Here is an 18561-nt window from a genome sequence, read left to right on the forward strand (position 1 = left end):
TACTTGGCAGATGCCAGTGTATCTATGAGCTCATCTGCCCTGGGTGTAGGGTGAGCATCAGTTTTTGTTACCTGATTGAGACCTCAGTAGTCTACACAAAACCTCATCTCCCTTTTTCCATCTTTTGAGTGAGGCTTTGGTACAAGCACCACAGGACTCGCCCATGGGCTTTCAGAAGGTTCAACCACTCCTAGATCATGCATTTTCTGCACCTCTTGTTTTATGCAGTCCCTGACATGGTCAGGCTGCCTATAAATTTTACTTTTGACAGGCAAGCTGTCCCTAGTATCAATTGTGTGTTCACACCAGCATGTGGTGCCTGGCACAATTGAAAAGAGGTCAGAGAATTGTCCAAGGAGATTTATACGGTTGTCTTTCTGTTCTGCAGTAAGACAGTTTGCCAAAACTACTTGCTCCACTAAAGCATCAGATTCAGTGGTGGAAAAGAGATCAGGGAGAGGGTCACTCTCTTCTTCCTGTCCCTCATCTGTTGCCACGAGCAGGGTGAGATCAGCCCTGTCATAGTAGGGTTTTAGGCGGTTGACATGAATCACCCTAAGGGGACTCCTGGCAGTGCCCAGGTCTACCAGATAGGTAACCTCACCTTTTTTTTCAACAATGAGATGGGGTCCACTCATTTGTCCTGGAGTGCTCTTGGGGCCACAGGCTCCAATACCCACACCTTCTGTCCTGATTGGTACTGAATCAGAACAGCCTTCTGGTCATGCCATTGCTTCTGGAGCTCTTGGCTGTCCTGAAGGTTTTTTACTGGCCTTTTTCATGTACTCAGCCATTCTGGATCTTAGGCCAAGTACATAGTCCACTATGTTCTGTTTGGGAGCGTTTAAAGGTTGTTCCCAAACCTCTTTCACAAGTGTTAGTGGACCTCTTACAGGGTGTCCAAAGAGGAGTTCAAAGGGGCTGAAGCCCACTCCTTTCTGGGGTACCTCCCTGTAAGCAAAAAGGAGGCAAGGTAACAGGACATCCCATCTACTCCTGAGTTTTTCAGGGAGTCCCATTATCATACCTTTGAGAGTTTTATTAAACCTCTCTACCAGTCCATTAGTCTGTGGATGATAAGGAGTGGTGAATTTGTAGGTTACACCACATTCCTTCCACATTGCTTTCAAGTATGCAGACATGAAGTTGCTACCCCTGTCTGATACAACCTCTTTAGGGAAACCCACCCTGGAAAAGATTCCCAGGAGGGCCTTTGACACTGCAGGAGCTGTTGTGGTCCTTGGAGGAATTGCTTTAGGATATCTTGTGGCATGGTCCACAACCACCAAGATATACCTATTGCCTGACGCAGTAGGAGGGTCAAGGGCCAACTTTGTCAACCCCTACCCTTTCAAAGGGCACCCCAACCAGAGGCAGTGGAATAAGGGGAGCCTTTGGAGTGCCACAAGTCTTGCCACTGGATTGGCAGGTCACACAAGACTTGCAAAAATCTTTAGTGTCCTCTGACATCCTAGGCCAGTGATACAGGGGGACAAGCCTTTCCCTTGTTTTGATCTGGCCCAAATGACCAGCCAAAGGATTGTCATGTGCAAGAGTTAGGAGGAACTCTCTGTACTGCAGGGGAATGACCAATCTCCTGGCTGCTCCAGGTTTTGGGTCCCTTGGCTCGGTGTACAAGAGGTTGTTCTCCCAGTAAACTCTATGTGAGTCGCTGACATCCCCATTTTGCTGTTTGACAGCTTGCTGTCTGAGACCCTCTAATTTGGGACAGGTTTGCTGTGCCGCACTCAGCACTTCCCTGGAAGGCCCCCCTCCACCCAAAAGCTCAGCAGTGTCTGCTGCCAGCTCATCTGGTGAAGGTTCTTCACAGGGAGGGAATTCTTCTTCCTCAGAAGGAGAATCATCTGTAGAGGGAGGGATAGTGGGTAGGGATTTACCCTTGCTACCCCTAGCTTTAGGGAGCACTTGGTCCATTGTTCCAGGATCCAAGTTACCCTGTCCTTTTTGCTTTTTGGCCTGAGCCCTTGTCAAAGCAAAACTATGCCCAGGAATGCCCAGCATTGCTGCATGAGCCTCCACCTCCACTTCTGCCCAAGCTGATGTCTATAAAGCATTTCCTAGTAGACAGTCTACAGGTAAATCTGAGGCAACCACTACTTCCTTTGGACCAGTAACCCTCCCCCCCAGTTGAGATTCACAACAGCCATGGGGTGGCTAAGAGTGTTGTTATGAGCGTCTGTCACTTGGTACTGCTGACCAAGTAGTTGTTGTTCAGGGTGCACCAGTTTCTCTATCACCATGGTAACACTGGCACCTGTGTCCCTGTAGGCCTGAACCTTAACCCCATTTCTTAGAGGAAGTTGCTTGCACTTATCCATATGATGGGGACAAGCAACCAATGTGGCCAAATCAATGGCACCTTCAGAAACTAACACAGCCTCTGTGGTCTCCCTAACAAGACCAACTCCCACTACATTACCAATAGTGAGCCCAGCTACTCCCTTGGATTGGCTATTTGTAGGTTTGCTCCCACCACCACTGCTATTACTAGGGGCACTAGAATTTGCAGCAGGGGTTGTGGTAGTGGGAGGTTTGGTGTTTTTCTTTGGACAACTGGCATCAGTTGTCCAATGGCATTTGACTTTACACAAATAACACCAAGGCTTTTTAGGATGATTATTGGAAGAGGATTTGGACCCACCACCCCCACCAGAGGATTTTTGTGGGCCTGATGAAGACTCAGTTTAACTTTTGTCCCCACCCTTGTCAGAAGACTTACCATCCTTCTTCTTGCCATCCTTGTCACTCCCTGTATGAACTTTTCTGTTCACTCTTGTTCTGACCCATTTGTCTGCCTTCTTTCCCAATTCTTGGGGAGAGGTCAGATCTGAGTCCACTAGATATTGGTGTAACAAGTCAGACACACAGTTATTCAGAATATGCTCTCTCAGAATAAGATTATACAGGCTTCCATAGTCAGATACTCTACTGCCATGTAACCACCCCTCCAAGGCCTTCACTGAACAGTCTCCAAAGTCTGTGCAGTCTTGTGAGGACTCTTTTCTGTTGTCTCTGAACTTAATCCTATCTTGTTCAGTGGTTAAGCCAAATCCACCCAAGAGTGCATCCTTCAAAACTGTAAAATTGTTAGCATCACTTTCTCTAACAGTAAGGAGCCTATCCCTACCCTTTCCAGTGAAAGATAGCCACAAAATAGCAGCCCACTGCCTTTGAGGGACCCCCTGTACCATACAGGCCCTCTCAAGTTCAGCAAACCACTTGTTGATGTCATCCCCCTCCTTGTAAGGGGGGACTATCTTGTGCAGATTCCTGGAATCATGCTCTCTAACAGGATTACTATCAGGAATACTGCTGCTGCCACCATGGGGCCCAACCCCCAATCTCTGCCTTTCCTTCTCCAGGTCTAGGGATTCCCTATCTAAGGACAGCTGTTGCTGTTTAAGCTTCAGTCTGGTCTCTTCAACCCGTAACTTTTTGAGTTCCCTTTCTAACAAGTTATCCTCAGGGTGGGTGGGTTGGGAATGCTTGGACACAGAAGACAAATTGGGAGCAACAGAAGGGGATATGTCCCCAACTGACTGGACCCTAGCAACTTGGCCTCTACGAATAAAGACTTCCATACTGTGATGAGAACCTCCATTACTACCAACATTACTGGCTGTCCTGCTAGGAGGCAGATCCGGTTCAGAACCCTCCCCACCTACCTCAAGGAGATCCCCTGAGTCAGAATGGGAACCTTCTATTAACCTCTCATTTGATGTGCCTGCTTTGGACTCATCATTCACAATAAGAATGTTACATGGAAACTCTTTTGTAGGGTTCTTTCCTATCACTAAACTTCTATCTAAGCAGAGACTCCTTAGGCTCTTGTAATTCAAACTGTCATAAGTAGTATTGACCATTTTAAGAGCTGACTCTACAACAGACATGATAGCAAAAGGTTTAGAGATAGTGAGAAGGAAGAAAAAGTTTCAGAACACTTTAAAGAACAGAGAAAAACCTTTTTCTAACTTTTAGAAAACTTTTAGAAGTTTAGAGGAACTTCTCAAAACTTTGTAAAAAGTTTAAGAGGAGAAAAGCAAAACTTTTTAGTTAGGTGTACATACACTGAACTGTTTTGTATATTATTCCTTTATGTAAAGTACACAATGACAAAGTGGTAAGTAGTTACAAGTGCTTATCCCACCGCTGCACCAATGTAGGAGGCTGGCCTGGCTTGTATTGGGTACCAGAGGTACTTACACCTTGTGCCAGGTCCAGTTATCCCTCATTAGTGTAGAAGAGGTGTTTCTAGCAGCTTAGGCTGATAGAAGGTAGCTATGGCAAAGCAGCTTAGGCTGAACTAGGAGACATGTAAAGCTCCTACTATACCACTGGTGCCATATGCACAATATCATAAGAAAACACAATACACAGAGTTACTAAAAATAAAGGTACTTTATTTTTATGACAATATGCCAAAAGTATGTCAGTGAGTACCCTCAGTATGAGGATAAGTTATATACACAAGATATATGTACACAAATCAAAATTAGGTAAGTAATAGCAAGAAAAGTAATGCAAAACAGTGTAGAATTACAATAGATTGCAATAGGAGCACATAGGTATAGGGGCAACACAAACCATATACTCCAAAAGTGGAATGCAAATCACGAATGGACCCAAACTTATGTGAGCTTGTAGAGGGTCGCTGGGACTGTAAAAAAAACAGTGAGGGTTAGAAAAATAGCCCACCCCAAGACCCTGAAAGGTAGGTGTAAAGTGCACCTACTACCCCCAGAGAGCACAGAGGTCGTGATAGGGGGATTCTGCAGGAAGAACAAACACCAGCAATGCAACAACAGTGTATTTCTGGACCTGAGTACCTGTAAGAAAACGAGACGAAGTCTAATAGTCGCGACAGTGTTGAGAGTGGGCAGGAGCCCAGGAAATGTAAGCTGAGGGTGCAAGGAAGCTGCCACCAGTTGGAAGAAGCTTAGAGTTCTGCAAGAAAGAAGAGGACTAGAAACTTCTCCTTTGGAGGATGAATGTCCCACGTCACGATGAAGCTTGCAGAAAGACTGCAAACAAGCCTTGCTAGCTGCAAGGGTAGTGGTAGAGGTTTTTGGGTGCTGCTGTGGCCCAGGAGCAACCAGAATGTTGCCACTTGGAGGAGGAGACAGAGAGGGCACCCAGCAACTCAGGGAGCCCTCACAAAAGCAGGCAGTGCCCGCAAAAGTACCTGAACAGGCACTTGGAAGGATAGTGAACCAGAGTCCACGCGAAGTCACAAAAGGGAGTCCCACAATGCCGGAGGACAACTCAGAAGGTTGTGCACTGCAGGAAGGAGTGCCAGGGACCCAAGCTTGGCTGTGCATGGTGGATATCCTGGAAGAGTGCAGAGGAGCTGGAGCAGCTGCGAATCACGCAGTACCCAGCAATGCAGTCTAGCGTGGGGAGGCAAGGACTTACCTCCACCAAACTTCGACTGAAGAGTCACTGGCCTGAGGGAGTCCCTTTGACAGAGTTGTTGAGTTCCAGGGACCACGCTCGTCAGGATGAGAGGGGACCCAGAGGACCAAAGTTGCAGTCTTTTGGTGCCTGCGTTAGCAGGGGGAAGATTCCGTCGACCCACAGGAGATTTCTTTGGAGCTTCTGGTGCAGGGTGAAGGCAGGCTACCCCCAGAGCATGCACCACCTGGAAACAGTTGAGAAAGCCGGCAGGATGAGGCGCTACAATGTTACTGGTAGTCGTCTTGCTACTTTGTTGCAGTTTTGCAGGCGTCCTGAGCAGTCAGCAGTCGATCCTTTGGTAGAAGGTGAAGAGGGAGATGCAGAGGAACTCTGGTGAGCTCTTGCATTCGTTATCTAAAGAATTCCCCAAAGCAGAGGCCCTAAATAGCCAGAAAAGGAGGTTTGGCTACCAACAAAGGAGGATTGGCCACCAAGACAGGTAAGAGCCTATCAGAAGGAGTCTCTGACATCACCTGCTGGCACTAGCCACTCAGAGCATTCCAGTGTGCCCCCAGCACCTCTAAATCCAAGATGGCAGAGGTCTGGGACACACTGGAGGAGCTCTGGGCACCTCCCCTGGGAGGTGCAGGTCAGGGGAGTGGTCACTCCCCTTTCCTTTGTTCAGTTTCGTGCCAAAGCAGGGCTGGGGGATCCCTGAACCGATGTAGACTGGCTTATGCAGAGATGGGCACCATCTGTGCCCATCAAAACATTTCCAGAGGCTGGGGGAGGCTACTCCTCCCCAGCCTTCACACATATTTCCAAAGGGAGAGGGTGTAACACCCTCTCTCAGAGGAAATTCTTTGTTCTGCCTTCCTGGGCCAGGGCTGCCTGGACCCAAGGGGGGCAGAAACCTGTCTGAGGGGTTGGCAGCAGCAGCAGCTGCAGTGGAGACCCCGGAAAGGCAGTTTGGCAGTACCCGGGTACTGTGCTAGAGACCCGGGAGATCATGGAATTGTCACCCCCAATGCCAGAATGGCATTAGGGTGACAATTCCATGATCTTAGACATGTTACATGGCCATGTTCGGAGCTACCATTGTGACGCTATACATAGGTAGTGACCTATGGATAGTGCACGCGTGTAATGGTGTCCCCGCACTCACAAAGTCTGGGGAATTTGCCCTGAATGATGTGGGGGCACCTTGGCTAGTGCCAGGGTGCCCACACACTAAGTAACTTAGCACCCAACCTTCACCAGGTGAAGGTTAGACATATAGGTGACTTAAAAGTTACTTAAGTGCAGTGGTAAATGGCTGTGAAATAACGTGGACGTTATTTCACTCAGGCTGCACTGGCAGGCCTGTGTAAGAATTGTCAGAGCTCCCTATAGGTGGCAAAAGAAATGCTGCAGCCCATAGGGATCTCCTTGAACCCCAATACCCTGGGTACCTCAGTACCATATACTAGGGAATTATATGGGTGTACCAGTATGCCAATGTGAATTGGTAAATTTAGTCACTAGCCTGTTAGTGACAAATTTGGAAAGCAGAGAGAGCATAACCACTGAGGTTCTGGTTAGCAGAACCTCAGTGAGACAGTTAGGCATCACACAGGGAACACATACAGGGCACAAACTTATGAGCACTGGGGCCCTGCCTGGCAGAGTCCCAGTGACACATAGTAAAACAACATATATACAGTGAAATATGGGGGTAACATGACAGGCAAGATGGTACTCTCCTACAATTCTCATATGCCGTTCTTGTTTTTGGTGGTAGGCTGTCTGCCACTAGATCCGCCAAGGGTGAGTTCGAAGATTCCACAGCTGTCCTGGGAAATATGTGGGCTCCAACTCGATGAGGGCACCTTCATTTTTGCCCGGGAGTATAAATACGGCGCACATGCCTCGGAGTAATTTTTTAGACGGGAACGCCTACCTTGCATATCATTAACGCAAGGAAGGTGTCCACGCTAAAAAATGACGCAAACTCCAAAATCTTTGGCGCTAGACGGGTCTAACGCCAAAGTATAAATATGGAGTTAGTTTTGCGTCGGATTTGCGTAAAAAAAAACGACGCAAATCCGGCGCAAACAGAGTATAAATATGCCCCTTAATACTTTGGACCACCGCCATGTTGTCAGACCAAAAAACCACAGATTGATTGCGAAGTTGATCTACCCATATGTGTAGTGACACCACTATAGGAAATAACTCAAGGAAGGTGATGTCCTTAACCACCCCGGATGTCTGCCAAGTCTGAGGCCAGGCCTGTGCGCACCCCCTGGTAACCAAAATGGCCCCGAAACCACTACTACCCACCGGGTCAGTAAACAAACCGATTTCCTGATTGGACCGCCGAGGGGCCGGCCACACCGCTGCCCCATTGAAATCCTGGAGGAAAGCCAACCAAATCCTCAAGTCATGCCTTACTTCAGCAGACAACCGAGTCCTATGGTGCTTCTCCTTTAAACCAGACATAGACTGAGCAATAGAGCGTGAGAAAGGGCGCACCATTGGAATGATCCGCAAGGCAAAATTAAGTTGACCCACCAATATTTGTAACCGACGCATGGTGACTTTTTTGGCTGCGAAACAGGCTTGCTTCTATGAATGCTCTGAAAGCCATGACTTTATCCTGGGGCATTCTGCACTCCCCTCTCATTGAATCTATTTCGATTCCCAGAAATACCAAGGATGTGGCTGGACCTGTCGTTTTTTTCCTGAGCTAAAGGGATGTCAAATTCATCCATCAGAGACTTGAATGCAGTCAAAGACTTAGCACACCTATCTGATCCGCTTAGTCCTAGGAACAAGAAGTCATCTAGATAATGAATGACATTAGGTGACCCTGAATCTTGTGTAAAAACCCACTCCAAAAACATGCTAAATTGTTCAAAATATGCGCAGGAAACTGAACAATCCATAGGCATGCATTTGTCATAATAAAATTTCCCTCTGAATTGGAAGCCCAGCAGATGATAATCATCAGGGTGAACAGGCAAAAGTCTGAAGACTGATTCTACATCAGCTTTTGCCATGAGAGACCCTTGACCCAGTTTCCTCAATAAAGTCAGGGCACCACCAAGAGATGCATACTTGACTGAGCAAAGCGCTGTATCGATTGCGTCATTCACAGAGGCTCTGCGAGGAGCTGAAAGATTGTGTATCAACCAAAATTCCCCGGGGTCCTTTTTGGGAACCAACCCCGGGGGAAGCAAAAAAAAACATTAAGTGGGGGCTGTCAAATGGCCCAGCAATCCTATTCAAACCCAATTCCTTCAATATCTTGCATTTAGCTACCTCCTAGGCCATGTCTAAAGACTGCTGATTTTTACCAAATTTTGGGCCTTGCACCCCTACAGCTGGGATCCTAAAACCATTGCGCAAACCTTCATACAACATTTTTGAAACGTTGCGCTCAGCATACAAATAAAGCCAAGGGTTCATAGCCAAGAGAGACACAGGTGAAGGGGCCCCTGGGACCAAGAAAACATTATCCTCATTTCTGCCCACCATTTTCTTTGGACTTCTTGAAACAGTTGAACTCAGGATGCCCTTGCAGTACCGCAAAAGGAGCAATTGTGCTTGAATTTGCAGGAACCCTGTGGCCTAGACCATGTTCTCTTGTTGAAAGCCCCACACGCCCCTTTTCGATCCCCATTGGCTGTGGGCCCCCGAAAAAGAGACTGGACATTGGCTTCTGGTTTCTTCAGCATCATACAGTGCAACCACGCATTAACATCAGTCTGATCCCAGCACATAGCACGGTTTGACGCTTTTTTCAACCTGAACGCTTTGTCATAATCCTTCCAACTGGTTCCTCCAAACTCCTCATGCGCGCCCACTATTTTATTCAAATAATATGCAGTTTGAGGACCTACCTCAGGGAATTTCTCTAGCAAAAATGGACTGATAAATGGTAAACCCTTTTATCCAATTTATAATGGTCTCATCTACCTTAGGTTTCTTCCATTTGTGGGAACAATCCTTAATGTCCTTACTTTCCTCATCAGCCGGCTTCACTACTGTTAGCTCCAAAATATCCACAAATGTACCCTTTTGAATTTTTGCCCTTCACTCACTAGATATATGAGGTCCCAGCTGATCCCTAGGAGAAAGCACCTGATCATGTGTCCCACCTGGCTGGGTAGCGCCCTCGCCGTGTTTCTCTGGTGGTGATGTACTTGTAGTAGCGCCCTCGACCGCCGGCAGGGCAATGGAGGATGTAGGCTCATGCGATGTGGTGGCTGTGGCCCTCGAGGATTCGTGTGTTCCTGTTGTAGCCCCTTGCAGATTTGCACTAATACCCATTACTAAGCCCTTTAACATGGCCAATGCTGACCCCTCACTTGCCCAATCAATCTGTGGGGCATTGCCTAACTTTGCCAGCCAGGGCAGCACTTTTGCCAATCTGCTAACCAGGTCCCTTCCAGGTCCCCACTCACTGACAGAATTGGCTCCCTCCAAGGTTGTGCCTGACACTGCTCCTGTGATGGCAACCTCTGGTTGCATGTCTGCCTGTCCCATTTTGGGGTCCCGTGTCCCTTCAGCGAGTATCCTCTTGGGGGCTGACTTCACCCCCCCCAGTTTGGGTGCCACCTTCTTAGCCCTCTCAGGAACCGGGGAGAATGCTGATTATGGAGGGACCCCAGCCCGCCTTGGGCACCCACCCTGATCTGGCGCAGAGTCCACCTCTACTACCGGAGTCTCACCACCCAGCTGATTGCCATCAGCTTCCTTTTGCGCCAGCGACATTAGAGCTGGTTGCATGAGAGTGAGCACCCGGTCCATAGCGTCTAGGCGCCCCATAACTGCCTCTACATCAAATTTACATTTTACCTGTTTTGGTGGCATGCCTACTAAATTGCCCTAACCCACACTGCTGCCACAACACACAAGTGAGAACAATAATTATGTAAACAGGAGAAGAACTACCTCTAAAAGGCAAAGTCAAAAGGGATCGCAAACAGGCACAACAATAAAACAGTAATTAAAATTACAAATATAAATACTTTTAGGCAGGCAATATCAAATTACAGTAACAAGCTCTGGAATTACTATTGAAACAACACTGCCATCTACTGGCCTAAAAATATACAAAGACAATTGCACTGTGTAAAAACAGCATGTACGACAAAATTATTCTAATTGATCCTTGTTCCTGCAGCCCCTGAGGAAAGCACCACCTCTTAACCCAAAAAAAGACCAGCAGAGAACAAAAAAAAATTCTGCCCACCCCAGAATACTACCACGTCCCCCACCACTCCTTACATTGTCTTTGATGCCTATCCTGGTCCCAGGGCCCCAACACCACGGTAAAGCAGCAAGAGCTGGTCGCAAAACGGTCAAGGCAGACCTTTAAATCACCTAGCTTGTGTCTCCCAGACAGCTGCCATTGTCCCAGGCCAGAGAGAGGTGAAGACAAGGCCAAGGGCAGCAGAGGTCAAGGCAGCACAAGGGCTGGAGACAGCAGACTACCATGTCTGTGACTGCTTGTAAATAAAGCAGTTATTTTTTTTAAATGAAGTCCGTTTTCCTTAAAGGAAAACGAGATGCATTTCAAAAACAAAAAGTGAAAAGTTTTCTTTTCACTTTTTCAGAGCAGGCAGTGGTCCGTAGGACCACTTCCTGGTCTGAAAAAATGTTTTTACTGCCATTCACAAAAGGGAAGGGGTCCCATGGGGACACCTTCCCGTTTGCAAATGGGTTAGCACCAGTGTGACACTGGTGCTAACTGTGATTGTTTTGCGACCGCATTCGCGGTGACAAAACAATCATACATGGGACTGCGACTCGCAATTAGGAAGGGAACCCCCTTCCTAATTGCGACTCGCAAACCCTTTTTGCGATTCAGTAAATAGTTTACCGAATCGCAAGAATGGGTCTGAACATCCCAAAGTGCATTTTGCACATCGCAAACGGCCCGATTCACTGTTTGCGACATGCAAAATGCTACGTATATGTAGCCCTGTATCTTCTTGGCAGAATGCGCTGTTTGGAAGTCATTTTTCATACCCTGATTTGTAACAGGTAGAAAGACCCCAGGTGAGCGATTGCTACAAATTGGCACTATCTCTCATCCTGTAGGTCTCTTCCTGGTTTAGACCTCATCCAACATCTGTAGGAATTTCATGGTGGCCATGGTAGTCCTCACTTCTTGGTACTGGCGTCATAATCATTGGACACTGAGATTACTCCCTGACTGATATTTGTGCTTCACACGTCCTTTCCAGCCACCAATCCTCCAATGCCTTCCACATCTCTGCCCTTTTAGTTACTAAGCAGTTATGATCAAGCCTACTGACTCATTGAGCCGAAATTGCCCATTCAGTGAACCCCTGAGTTGCATGGGATACCCCTTTCATGGATATTTCCCTCCTTGCCAGCAGAATTAAGATAAATAGGAGTGATCTCTGTTTCTTATTTAGTTTTATAGAAGACCAATACTCTTTACCTTCTAAGATACACAACATCACAAGTGCAAGGCTTACCTGGATTTCTCTACTCAACATCTCATATAGAGCCTTACCCACTTCTCACCAGAAGAGCTGGTTGGTGGGACACTGCAGGAACATATGCATCATCAGCCATCTCCATGCCACACTTAAGGCAGGTCTATGCCCCTCGGTTTCCTAGACTTGACAGTTTTCTCAGTGCCCAATAGGCTCCGTGTAGTGTGAACAGATGTTTTTTCTTGAAAGATGCAGATTTTACTGCGTCCTAAAGAGTAGACATAGATACTTCCCATAAGTATGTTAGCTCCGGAATTGGCAGGTCCCTTCTCCAAATCTCTTCTGGCACAGTAAAGGCTCCATCTGTACCTTCCACTACCATTTCGGTACCTCTCTTTTTTTGGGGTCACCCTTGTACTTTTTCTTCACATTCCAAGTTCCCATCCCATCCTTACGCAACCCATGTACGCAGGTGGCCAACTGATAATCTGCATAACCTATTACCCGTTATCCAAGTAATATTTTCCCAGGATGCAAGAAAACCATCCTTAATTATCTATTTAAACCACCTCTTTTTGTGTTAGAATTGCAAGTAGCACATTCAAATTAACAAAGCACTTTTTTGTTAGATTGACCTTCGTCCATATAGCAACATCAGAAGTCTTCTTTAGAGCAATATACAATGTACCTGCACAACATTTTATTATTCCCTGACTATTATGCAATATGTTTTTAATTGTATCAACCAATAGCATGAAGTGTTTGTGTGAAACATGTATCTTCCATTGCTAAAGAGAGTATGATAGAAAGGAATGAAAAAATTAGATGTAGCCAGTAGTTTACAAGCTACAAAAACAATGAATGGTTATCACACAGAAGTGTTTTCGTTAACCGATAAGTACAAAAAGATGTGCTAATAAAAACAGGTTTTCTATTGGTGAGAAAAAAAAATTGTAATTGAAAGGAAAATATCAAAAGGCATATTTAAGAAAAGTGGTGCTGCACAACTTTTCTTGCGCCCCTTAGCTCCCCTTACACTACCATGTGTGTGCTGTATTAAAAATACAGCACAACATAACTGTAGTTAGGTGACTACCATCAGAATATTTGACACTAGTCCGGCGCTTTGAAGGACTAGCATTAAAAACGTTGACGCTAATCCTGCAAAGCACCTAGAGGCCCATTGTAAACAATGTAAGCCTCCTTTTAATGCCTCCTCAGCGCAGGCGTTGAAAGTGCCAGAAAATAATTACGCAAAGAAATCTGTTAGATTTCTTTGTTCCATTTTTTTTAAACCCCCCCCAACAGGGGAAGGCCCGCTGTGCATACATTATGCCTGGTGCAGACATAATGTAGCACAAAGGATTACAAAGGATTATAAAGTGGTGCAATGCATGCATTGCACCACTTTATAAATATGACGCAGCATTTTTGGCCTTCTAACGTCACATTAGTGTAACAAAATGTGGCATTAGAATGGTGCTAGTGGCTCTTGAATATGCCCCCCAAGTATTTTGAAAAAATGTGTTATATATGCATTCATAGCACCCTAGAGAGTTTTGTTTCAAACAGATGTAGAAAGGAACGGCTGTGATTTGTAAAGAAATAACTCAACATAATAGCAGTATCAAACGTAGAACATCTGCATGAGAGGAGGGACTGCTCCTAGATTTCTTAATCAAGAGAAGGTTATAGGATGCTTCTTTCTTCAAGACTATTTGCTATCTTACAGTGAGATTAAAAGGCAGCAATAGAGCAGTCATGTTAATTGAAGACCACAACCTTGAATGTCTTCAATGCTCAGCTTAGGTGAACTAAATCAATTATCTGTGCTTTTCCCTGGTGCAAAGATTGTACATCTTCCTTAAGAATCTTCAAAGCAGAACATGTGATAGAAGAGATAGTGTAGTGTTTGAAACCATTGTCAATGACTTTGAATGCAGTCTGCATTATTTCTCTGTCAGCATCGCTTATTCTTTAAGCTGTTTCTTTTTGCCCTTATTACTAAATACTTACATCAATAAATGTTCCTTTTGCTTGAGGAGTTTAGACCTAAGAGACAGTTAGTGAAATCATTGCTATTATGACAAGCACGGAGACTTAGTGTGGAATACCAGAAAAAAGAGGGTGATTTGACAGATATACTGTTAAATCTGAAATTATATGTGCTCAGCATTTGACCAAAGTTTAAGTCTATTATCACCTGGCTGGCGAAAGAAAATTGGACACAGATTTAGCTTAATGAATCAATTCAAGAGCACAAAGCCTATAGGACACTGTCCCAATCACTGGATGATGTCACCAGTGATGTTAACAAGGATTTTGTATGAACTGTCATGAATTATTTAATTTAGCATGTTATGAGTGATGTAATATGTGAGGACACAAGCAATACTTGACAGGGGAGCGAGTTATAATTAGTTCACTAAACTATAATTCATATTCTCAATGGACATTTTTAAATTTGGCAGTCAGGACTACCACAAATGTCTTTTATGCAATAGTGTGTATTGTAAGTCAAAATGTAAATGTAAATCACATTTTAAGGATATTAAAACATGCAAAGTGCATTCTAAAATGTGGGTTTATTTTTACACACTGGGGAGGATTCATTGGAAGAGCTTACATCAAGGCTGGGCATGAAAGGGTAAGCTTGTCAGGTTTGCTGATTAGTGGTCTATAATTAGCACCATGCCTCTCTTCTGTGAACAACTAGCTTTAAAACACTGAAAATGTTCAATAAGAAGGCTTAACCATGTAAGATAGATAGATAGATAGATAGATAGATAGATAGATAGATAGATAGATAGATAGATAGATAGATAGATAGATAGATAGATTTGCTAAAAAACAGAGTTAAAAGTGAAGTGATGGTAAGCTTTGGTTTCAGTACCTGAACACGTCTCAGAAATTGACTTAGAAAACACAGTTAAAGTATATGTATGGCTATTAGTCAAAATGGAAAAAACACCTAAAGTGCAGGCATTAAAAGGAGGCACACCATCATTTATAATGGGCCTCATTGGGCTTTGCAGGATTAGCACCAATATTTTTTACCCTAATCCTGCAAAGCTCTGAACTAGCATCAAACATTTTGACACTGGTTCCCCTAACTACAGCCATGGTGCACCATATGTTAAATACGGCGCACACATAGTGTCGTTAGGAGGGTACTAAGTGGCACAAGAAAAACTTTGCTCACTGGGTGCAGCACCACTCTCCTTAAATCAGGCCCATAATTGCCCATAATTGCTTAAGGTTATGTGCTCGAACCACCATTGTCTACGATATTTGTATTGGTTCTGTCAGGTGTACTTGTCATCACTTCCTCTTTCTCTCTTGAAATTGGTAATTCCTGCATAAACTATCTGGGCTGCCCAGGTGATGTTGTTGTGTTGATTAATTGATGATATTCACATCGACTGGATTTTTGCATAAATTAGCATAAGTTAGCATACATTGAATACCATTGGTGTGTTCTGTACAAGTTACAATGAGTTATTAACACAAAGAATACAAACATTTTGGATTTTGTTTGGCATAAGATTTGGTAATGTGTTTGTTAGATTTAATGCCAAATGTGGGACATTTTATGTTTTTCCTCTAATGAGTTATTATGATAAATGTGTGATTTAAAATGGCCACCCGCTGCTGGTCTCCGGCCTGCCCATCATAACAATATGCTACTTGAGCGATTTTTTAGCGTCAATTAATCTTCATTTTTGTCAACCCATTACCCCAGGTCATAAGGAATCTTCTGTGGGGTTTCAATAGCAGAGCTTCCTACCTGAGTTCTCTGTAGAGCATTTAAACCTTCTCCCAGTCTCAGTTTGCTTTCTCTTCGAAGTTCTATTCAGGGATGGCAGAGTTCCACCAAGAAAGGGCATGCTTTGTCCTTGAAACCTCCCACCATCCTCTTTAGCTGCTACACCTATGATTTATTCACCAGCTTGTCATTTGTTTGGCTTCTTTTATCTTTATTATAATTTTCTTTTATTCATATATATACATTTATTGGAATGTATTATAATATGGAGGGGAAATCTTCATCTACATCTGCTCATAAATGCAAACAGTGTCTCCTCCACCTCTAAAGTCTAACAATTGTTGATTCTGCTGAACCTTCACTTAATACTATATTGGAGGAATTGCAAGTTGTTAGATCTAACACTGGCAATATTGGTAATGAAATTAGGAATATACAGACAGTTATGGCTGGTCTTTCCATGATGGTGACATGCAACACAAAGAAAGTTAATGACAATAAAGCAAGAATTGACCAACTAATTCCATTTACTATTAAAATTCCTTCTATGAATAAATTGTTGTTGGACTTGGAAAATCAAATTAGGCAATCTAACTGCACATTTTCAATCTGCCTGCACATATAAAAGGAAGTGATTGCAGGCGTTATCTTGAGAACCTATTGCCAATTCTCTTAAAATTAACCTTTGCTGAAAAATTCAAAATTGACAAAGCACATTGTATCCCATCCCATTGTAAGCCTCACCGAACCACAACAAGTTATTTTCATAGTTCATCATTATCTTCATCTCGTTCGGACACGCAATGCAGCTCAAAAAAATCCCTCCCTTATGTTGAAGGACAGTATAGTCGTAATTCAACAGGACTTTCCTAAGGAAACAGTTGTCATCCATAAGGACATTGCGGCTATGCAACCAAGACTAAGAAACTCTAAATCTAAATATGGGCTTTTTAGACATTCCACCGTGCACATTTGGAAAGATTACATCTCTGAATCATTTCGCAACCAAGAAGATCTCAGAGCATTCCTGGAAAATCTTTTTCACTTTCAATGGATACACAGGACACATCAAACTGATAACACTTAAAATTTATAGGGGTTTCTATGTATGTCTCAATTCTTAATCCTATTCATACAATATTATAATTATTACGGGCGTTATCACCTGGCTTTTCCTCTTAATGCACATATGTGTCTCAACACTATGATATATGTTCTATAGTCTTTGCTTAGGTGGATTTATATATGTTTTTGTTTCTTGTCTGCTTTGGTTCTGTCTCTACATGTTTTTCGTGCTACCTCATTGGTTCCATCACTTCTTCTCTTTTCCTCTTTTTCAACAATGTTACCTGTCAGTATTTCCCCTCTCATTCATTGAGTTACGGACACTACTCAAAATATTAAGGTTGCTTCTTTGAATGTCAAATGATTGCAACACCCTGTTAAATGCTTAAAAATTTTAGATTACTAATTAAAGCATACAGCAGATATATGTTTGCTACAAGAAACATATTTCAATTATAAGATTTTAGAATCCATGCAAATTAAATGGTAGTTAAGATACTCTCATGTCTAGCAGTGGGTAGGACATATGGAGTGGCACTCCTATTTTCAATGAAACTTCAATTGCAAATGTTGGGTAAACATGAAGTTCCACAAGGCAGATTCATATTTGTTAAAGTGAAAACTGGTATCACGGTATTTACATTTGATTAATATATATGGACCAACAGTTGATGATCCTCTAAGATATTCAACTTCTTAAAGTTCCTCTTATTGTTGGTGGAGATTTTATTTTAATATGTAATCTCTTTTAGGCAGACTTTCCTTCACAAAATTTACACACCAAAAGCGTTTCACTCATTTAAGGCCATATTTAAAGATACAAAATGTTGAAATTTGGAGATTACATTTTCCAACTACTGAAGAATCTACCTTTTTCTCCAACCCTCAAAATTCCCATTCACGTTTATGGTATTTACTTGTATCTAGAGAAATAGTACAATCCATTATCTGTCCTCTCATTAGAAATATTGAGATCTTAGATCATGAAACAATTTCGCTTTGTTTGCAGATCAATAAATCTTCTCTTGCTCATCCTCTATGGCAAATGAATACATATGTAGTTCTTCAGAAAGGTCATGAAGATAATTTACTATTTGCTATCAGAGATTATTTTTACCTAAACCATGTTGGTTTAACATTCCCTATATTACAATGAGATGCTTTTACAGCATATGTACAAGGGGTATCAATATCGATAATGGCTTACGTCAATGAGACATTTAATACGAAACTTCTAAATTTGGAGAAACAGATTGCTAAATTTGCAAGAGTATTTATCTCTTGTGCTAATATTACCTTTAAATCTACCCCACAAAAACTTAGATATGAATATAATTCAGTACCATGTACAAAAGCTGGAATACAACTTTCAAACAAAAAAAGCTGCATTTTCCTTTGATATCACTAGATCTGATTAAATATTAGCTAATTATTTTCACATACAAAAAAACAAAATGCAAGTTCATGCTGTTCAGCACAATTGCCTCATCTACTCCTGAGATTATTTATGATTTTTTTAAATTGTATTCATCATTATGTAATAAACCTGAACTTATGTACTCTCAACTCATAGACACTTTTTTCAGATGCTGCTAAGCTTCCACAAATTTCCCAACACGACAATTCTAAACTATATATGCCCTTAACGTAGGATGACACTTTAACAGCTATTCATTGATTCAAACTCAAAAAATCCCTAGGACCAGATGGCATTCCTGCAGAATTTCATAGAGCTTTCTCTAATATACTTACTCCTCATTTATATAATTTATTTACTGACTTTAGCAATTCAGATATGTTTCGAGATCCTTTTCTGAAGTCTTAATAATAGTATTGCCTGAACCAGATAAAAATTGAACA

Source organism: Pleurodeles waltl, chromosome 6 (genome assembly GCF_031143425.1).
Source record: "Pleurodeles waltl isolate 20211129_DDA chromosome 6, aPleWal1.hap1.20221129, whole genome shotgun sequence".
NCBI lineage: Eukaryota > Metazoa > Chordata > Amphibia > Caudata > Salamandridae > Pleurodeles > Pleurodeles waltl.